The sequence below is a fragment of the Ambystoma mexicanum genome, chromosome 3p, assembly GCF_040938575.1.
Source record: "Ambystoma mexicanum isolate Mex_15411 chromosome 3p, UKY_AmexF1_1, whole genome shotgun sequence".
Classification (NCBI taxonomy): domain Eukaryota; kingdom Metazoa; phylum Chordata; class Amphibia; order Caudata; family Ambystomatidae; genus Ambystoma; species Ambystoma mexicanum.
Window position 1 is genome coordinate 846,247,100 of NC_090925.1, and position 7,683 is coordinate 846,254,782.

Sequence of the window (7,683 nt, forward strand, 5' to 3'; positions counted from 1 at the left end):
GCCACAGAGAACTGTCCCTCAACGCTACCAATTGTTAGAGAATACACATAAGTAAAACAATTTCAGGCTATTCTTTTCCCCCCATAGATATCCGCGCATTGGCCTGGTTTGTTCATGCTACCCTTCCAGGTACCCTAATTGCATGGACTCTATTGCCCTCTTCACCCCTTGCTTCAGCAATTCGACAATCGGGCCAGGTTCACTTAGCCAACTGGCTGTCCACAAGGGTTGTGGCCCCTGCATCGAAATGGTCTGCAAACCGTTGCATCGTATGCCACCGTTGACAATCACATTTCACCTCACCCTACATGACACAGTCACTACAAGCAGGTAATCACCCACAACATGGGAGATCTTATAGGATCGAACTACAGAAGGCAAAGTCACACACATCTTTTAGTCTCGGGGCTCGATTCAGAGGTCTGTGTAAAAAGAAAGAATGTGCTGTAGGGATGAGAAAGCCTCTGCTTTTGCATGTGCTTGATTTACAGCCCGACGGTGACCATCAGGAATGCAAGGCCTCGGATAGGATTCTTCCGGCTGAGCCCTGCTTTTGCAAATAAACAGGGGATTAAATACAGCACCTGTGAGGTGGCGTTAACATGTACTGCACACGTTTCCCCTTGTTAATGAAGGCGTTTCCCAGACTGCGGCACCACACACTTCTAATTTACTAAGAGATTAAGGACTCTTTCGTGAATTAGAAAAGTGGCGGTCTTAAGAAGTGCACGCAGTGATACTGCTGCATACGCTGCCCCCACAACAAGGACATTGTGCAGCTTTTGCTGCTGGAAAACACCACGCTGCCCCCTCCACAATCCTCCCTCCCACCTCAGAATGATGGTGCTGGAAACTAGAGGGAAGAATGTCGGCTTTCTACACTGCTTTTAACTCGAGCTCAGTATCGGGCCCTCAGGTGGCTGAGCCATCTTGAAGGCTATCACATATACCACAGGCTCACTTCTCAGCAGAGCAATTCTTCATAGACACCAGAGCTAGACTGACATGAGAAAAGATGGGGCATTGCCATCAGGCTCAATAATTGAGCGGAGTCTGAACCATGTGCGGCAGCGTCAGCCCTCCGAGTACTGAGGAAGGGAGTATACATTGCATGGCAAGACATATTACATTTTGGGTACGTACTGTGTGCAGCCCCCTGTACAGAGGCACTCCGGTCGGCGATGCAGTTCGGAGAAAGACTCCTGTCCCGACAGGCTGGTCTGTCACTTCCTGTTTTCTTCACTCAAAGACTCTGACAAAGATTGTATCACTTCCTTTTTGCAAACAGACCCAAAAGAAAGAATTCTTACTAAATGTTCTGAGCCCCTCCAGAACTCAATCAGGAAAGCTCATATGCGCAATCAATCGTTTCCGCCACCCTAGATGTCTACGGCACAAACCCCACTTGCCGCAACCTCTGTGCATGGCGACGTGCCCGGTGCCTGATGGGTAGTGACTTTGCTGAAGGTCCCCCGCCACACCCCCTGTGATGACAAAGCAAGGCAGTGGTGTGTTGCCCAGGGCAACGACAGCTGTTTCCATACTGTGAGGCAAGAGCCTTGTTGAAGAAGGGAAGTGGTTAAAGGATGGAGTGTATGATTCCGCAGTCGTCAACAACCTCTACAATGCTGTATTTTACTAACAGATAGACCAAGGGAAACGACCACAAATCTATCTTACATTTTTCCCCCCACCGGTCAGTGGGTCAGGAAGACAAGGACAGAAGCATGGAAAATGGAAGGGAACAAGAAAAATGACAAGATTGGATTGAAGCAGACTTGCTGGGTGAGTTTAAAGAACAAACATTACATTCATGGTGTTTACAACCTCTATCAGTTTCAGATAATGCACCAAAAAAGATGAAGACATATCTACCACATGCTCCACATCAGTTTTCAAGAAAGGCACTGAGGGTTGTCACATGCTGAGGGATCAACAGGCAACTGGAGGCCAGATCTAAAGTTCCTTAATTCTTTATTATAACAGCAAGCTAGGGGAAAAGTTGTCACCGAGGGATGTGCATTAAACAAACAAAACAAACCATTATATCCCTTTTAGTACTGTAGCCGTCACGCTTACCTGACCTCCCTTTCTTGGTTGAGTGGTCTTTCTTGTCAGTGATTCCACTTGTCTGCGTTTTGTCCTACAAGCCTTTTGGCCGATTGCCCACTTAAGCATCGCAATTGCAAGGGCATGGGCCAGTCATCCAGCATGTTAAGATCATGTACAGGATCACAGTGGTCATGGAGGCTGTTGTGTGTTATCCTGCCTCGAAGCTTTAGCTTTGACGGCAGCCATATTTGTTTTACCTTGTCAACGAAGGCCTGGCCTACTCTATGGGGATTTGTGCACCTGTCCCATACAGTGGGTGCTAGTATGCTTTAAAGCATCATGCCCAGCTCTGCAGATTCCAATTCTGCAGGGTTCACACATCGCTACACGAGGGAGCACGGAATGCAAACGAGGTCTCTGCTCCAAACCTGTGGACAAAGGTCCACTGGTTAGCTCACAGTCATCCGTGGTAGTGATTCCTTGAGCGTATGAAGCTTGAGTCTTACACTGTCACACTAACTTTCAAACATGATCCCTAATTCCCCAAACTCAGTCAAGTCTGTGTCAGTCAGCATTTTAGTAGGACCTTTCCGTTCCTTACAAGAACCTTGCCTCTCAACTTGGGTAACCATAACTTGCTGACTGTAGAGATCTTCATAGGACTGGCTAGGGGGTTCATGGCCTCAGAGAGTTGGGAACATAAGGCTAAGGATTGCCTGGAGTACTTGGCGTTCATCATTTAACTCCTTCTGGGACTCCTTACTACGTTTCTGCAGCTCTGCCTCTGGGTGGCACTGTCTGCAGAAACTGGGGAATTGTCAGCCATCACCAGAGTGGACCCTGAATCATTATTTAATGTTTCCTTTCATAAATCTGTATTTCCAAAAGCAAGGACTTCCATTCTCATAATGCATTTGCAAGATATGTGGAAAATCCAGCAGCCCAATTCAGAAACTCTTTTGGAATCTGAGTTGCATGCACACTGTATTCACCATGACTGGAAGGAGGCAGACTCATTTCCATGGACTGCAACATTCAAAATGCCACCGCAATGAGTGTGCTTTTGTTTTTATACAAAAACTCCTGGAGTAGTTTATCAGCATTAGAGCCTCTACCTATGTTCATGCCAGGGATTGCCATTAACCTCACCTGTGACTGCTTGTGTGTATCCCAATGAAACAGCTCCACTCGGGCTTTCCTCCCTGCTAGTTCTGCTTCTATAAACTGCCATTCCCTCAAACTCCCCGTTCTTGCATTGAGTCCTGAACCTTGTGCAGCTGTGACCAAGTTGCAACCACTCCCTTCCTTACTGAGCATTCTGCCTTCTGCTTTGCTTGTGACTGATCCCTGCCACCGAGTTGCCTTGTCGGCTCAGTCCTCCCGCTGCCTGTGTATTTTCTTCTTTCATAATGCTGTGTTGCTACAGCCATTAATCCCTGTTTCTTGTGTTAATTTTCCTATCGCTCTCTGCATATTGTGTTGTGTCACTGCAGCTCCCAGCCTCTGTTACAAGTGCGGTTTCCCCTCAGTCTCCTCCTCTGTTGCCTGCTCTGCCTTCTCTTGCTCTTTCAAGTCGATTTAGTCTCGAGCTTTACCCCGCGTAGCCAACCTCTGTTTCCTTTGCCCTTGTTAGACCTTTCCATTCGTTCCAGTCCTGTTTTCCACAGCCTTGGCTTGCATAGTTTGTGCTTCCAGTCCAGTTTTCCAGCCTGCATTTGTTACCTAGATTCAGTTACCTTGTACCAGTACCTTGCCTCTTGCCTATGCCAGTTGCTTGCTTGTTACCTTGTGCCTTTTGATTTCCTCTGTTACCTTGTACCAGCTCCTTGCCTCTATTATCTTGTAGCAGCTCCTTGCCTCTATTACCTTGTACCAGTTCTTTGTTACAGTCTTCTGCATTCCTAGGTCCTGCTTTCCTGTTATGAATTCTTGTTTCCCCTTTGGGCATCTTTGTGTCTAAGTGTTTTATGTTGATTGCACCCGGGCCTATGTGTTTTGCTTTGTACAGAGATTGGCTCCTATGCCCCAGGAGACAATCTCTGCCCCTTCCTTTGACTAATTTTACTTGTAGTCTATAGATATTTCATGTAGCAGTGTGTTGCGTTCTGTTCCTGCTAAAGACATCCACTGCATGTTCTGGTTGGGCCCACACAGGTCTGTCCCACAATTACACTCCTTGTTTGTGCCTTAGGCTCCAGATGCAGAAGCCACACTTGCTGCCCCATTCCATGGGCTTGCAGGGTGTGGTGCCTGTAAGAGTAACTTGCACAGAGGCATTGAGCTTCCCTTATATCTATGGGTAGTCTCTAGTCCAACCTGTGTATACACCCCTAATGGGATTCCTCATTGTTTGTCCACTACATGGTCCCCATCCCTTCTGGTTCACCACTGAGGTCTTTCTTTTCTTCCTTCCCATTGTGACCGATTTGCCTCATCTGTTCTTCCTTCTTGTTTACTCTCCTGCTGTATGCTCATGCCTGTCCCCTTAATAACAGGATAGCAGTCCCCAAACGGTATCCAGAGATTATACCTAATACAAAATAGAGAATGGAATTTTAACGAATAAAATATACTGAAAGAATACCAATTTCTTTTTTTTAAAAAACTATGTGGGGGTGGGGTAAGAGGTTAAATCTGGTGGGGAGGGGTTGGAGCAGGGTATTAAACATGGGGAAACAGGAGGCTCGAGGGGGGCAAAACAAAGCTTCAGTATTTCTTTCAGTATTTTGGGTTTGTTGAAATTTCTCTATTTTTGGGTTCGATAAAATCACATAGATCCTCCCCAAGCCTACCTAAGGTACCCTGTGCAACTCCTGACATTACTTCACAGATATGGTGGTGTTCCCGAGCCCCCCATGGTCTCCTCAAACTCATTCTCTAGCCCGAGAAATGGGACTTTGTCACAGGATACAGGTTAGTCGCATAAGAAAAATGGTTCACATGGTCTGTGCTCTTCTTCGTTATGGGAGAAAACAACAAATTACTTACCATATCTGGTAACGTTCTTTTGATGGGATGGTTCCTCCGATGTATTCCACATCGATGACAGGTAATGACCACAGCTGTGCTGCTTTGGAAAATGTTCGGACGAGGGCGTCCTGCCTCGATGGCGTCAATCCATTGTCCCTCAATGGCCTCCGTCGAGGGTCGACGTCACTGGCTGTTATATATAGGACGCACTGCGCCTGTAGCCTCAGTTATAGTTTTTTCCCAGAAAGTGTGGCACCAATCTCCTGCCAGTATGACTGCTCAAAACATTGCGGAAAAGTAAGATGCGATCGCATAAGAAATTCAGTAGAGGGGCAGGCTGGGAGAGCGATGTGGAATACATCGGAGGAACATCCCATCGAAAGAACGTTACCAGATACGGTAACTTGTTCTGCGAGGGGATTGTGTCCTCCGACGTATTCCACATCTATGACAGACTCCGAAAGCAGTACCAACTTTTGGAGGTGGGAAAATAATTTAGAATTTTAGAATGCCCAATCAAAAGGCTGAATAGAGGACTGCCTTACCAAAGGCCAAATCCTGCCCATGGATGGAGTCCAAGGAATAGTGTCTCACAAAAGTATGAACAGAGGCCCATGTGGCTGCTTCACAAATGTTGCGAATAGGAATGCCCCTCTGTAGAGCAGTGGAGGCAGCCACACCGCTAATAGAGTGAGCCCGTAAGCCTACTGGAGGGCCCTTTCCCACCAAACGTTAACACTCAGAGATCGTCAAAGTTATCCATCTAGACGAGGTCTCTTTGGAAACAGCCTGGCCCAAGCGCCTTCCAGTATAACCAACAAAGAGCTGATCGTCCACTCTGACCCGGGACATCCGTGAAAGATAGAAATTGAAAGCTCTTCTAGGATTCAACCTATGGAGCCTCTCCTCTTCCTTTCCAGGATGTGGAGGAGGATAAAACGCCGGAAGAATCACCTTCTGGCTCAAATGGAATTCCGACACAACCTTTGGAAGAAAAGAAGGCCGCACCCGCAGGACAACCCTGACCTTATGGAACACAGTAAAGGATGGCTTGGCGGAAAGTGCTTGCAACTCACTCACTCTGCGTGCGGAAGTAACCGCAACTAAAAACACAGTTTTTAAAGGACAACAGTCGCAACGGACAAGAATGTAAGGGCTCAAACTGAACTTTAAAAGCAAATTCAAATCCCATGCCGGCACCTGGAAAGGCGACGGTGGAATACACATTAGTTAGCCCTTTTAGAAACTGAGAAATCAAAGGGATCTTAAAATAAGAACATTCCTCAGACGAGCGCTTAAATATGGACAACGCAGCCAGGTAACGCTTAATGGTACCCACTTGCAGGCCCTTGTGGGCTAAAGAAAGCAAAAAAGACAAAACCAAAAGGAATGGAACATTGGAAAGGATTCAAATTCTGTACCCTGCACCAGTCACAGAACTTTCTCCAATGGCAATGGTACATGGATTTCGTTGCAGGCCTTCTGGCCGAAAGCAACACCTCCATCAAGTCTTCGGGTAGGTCCCAATCCTTATACCTCAACCTTTCAGATACCAAGCATAAAGGCTGAGAGACTGAACCTCTGGATGGAGAACCCAACCCCGCTCCCGTGAGAGCAGATCATCTCGGTTGGGAAGACAGCGTGGAGGGCAGATGGACATGTCTAGAAGGTCTGGGTACCACGCTTTCCTGGCCCATGCCGGAGCAATGAGGATCATTCGGGAACCAAACCTCCGTAACCTCCTCAACACTTGCGTAATGACGGGGACTGGAGGAAACGCGTACACAGCAGTGGGAAGGACCACTCCACTATGAACGCATCCCCCAAGGCTCCTCTGAGGAAATTCCTGCAAGCAGAATATCTCACACTTCCGGTTGACACTGGTGGCGAAGAGATTCACTTGTGGGGTTCCCCAAAAGGCAAAGATCTCCAACAGAACTTCCTGAGCCACCTCCCACTCGTGAGAGACCGTGCTCTGCCTGCTCAGAGCACCCGCTGCCATATTTTCGTCTCTGGCCAGATGAACTGGCGAGATTGAAATTTCCTGCTGGATGGCACAGAACCAGAGCTGCATCGCCTCCCTGCACAACGGGAGTGACCCTGCCCCCCCTTTTTGTTGAGGTAGTGCATGGCCACTGTATTGTCCGTCATAATCAGGACATTCTTCCACCCGCATAAATGGCAGAAAAGCCTTGAGGGCTAGCCTGACGGCCCTCAGCTCTAACAGATTGATGTTGAGTCTGGGCTCTGACGGAGACCAACGTCTGCTGGCTGTCAACTTGTTGGCATGAGCTCCCCATGGCTGCCAAAATGGTGCTCCCTTCATCAGATTGCCTTCGTCAGCCCACCATAGAAGATCCTGAGTGACCGAGGTCGGAATCTGAATGGGATCCGACATCCTCCCGGAGAACTGTGACCACTGCATCTTGAGATCCCACTGCAGAGATCTCATCCGCAGCCTGGCCTCTGGCACCAGGAAAATGCAGGATGCCATGAGGCTGAGCAACCTCAAGAATTTGAACACCGGGAGACTCTGGGCACGTTGAAATTTGTCCACCATCTGCAGAATGTGATGAGCCCTCACCTGGGGAGGCGAACACTGCCCCAGGGATGTGTTGAGCACTGCTCCAATGTACTGGAGCCGCTGGGTAGGTGTCAAAT

General features: G+C 48.0%; 1 protein-coding gene across 2 annotated transcripts in view; it reads right to left on the reverse strand.

Moving 5' to 3' along the window:
• The window catches only part of C3PH16orf54 (chromosome 3p C16orf54 homolog), a 112,253-nt gene extending 110,814 nt beyond the window's left edge, over nucleotides 1–1,439 (reverse strand). Inside the window, exon 1 of one of the 2 annotated variants that reach the window (XM_069651965.1) lies at nucleotides 1,311–1,439. The gene's annotated coding sequence lies outside the window, so the exon portion shown is untranslated. Of the gene's footprint in view, nucleotides 1–1,143 lie in introns of both variants that reach the window. The other variant, XM_069651964.1, reaches the window with a different exon arrangement.
• Between the last annotated feature and the right edge of the window lie 6,244 nt (nucleotides 1,440–7,683).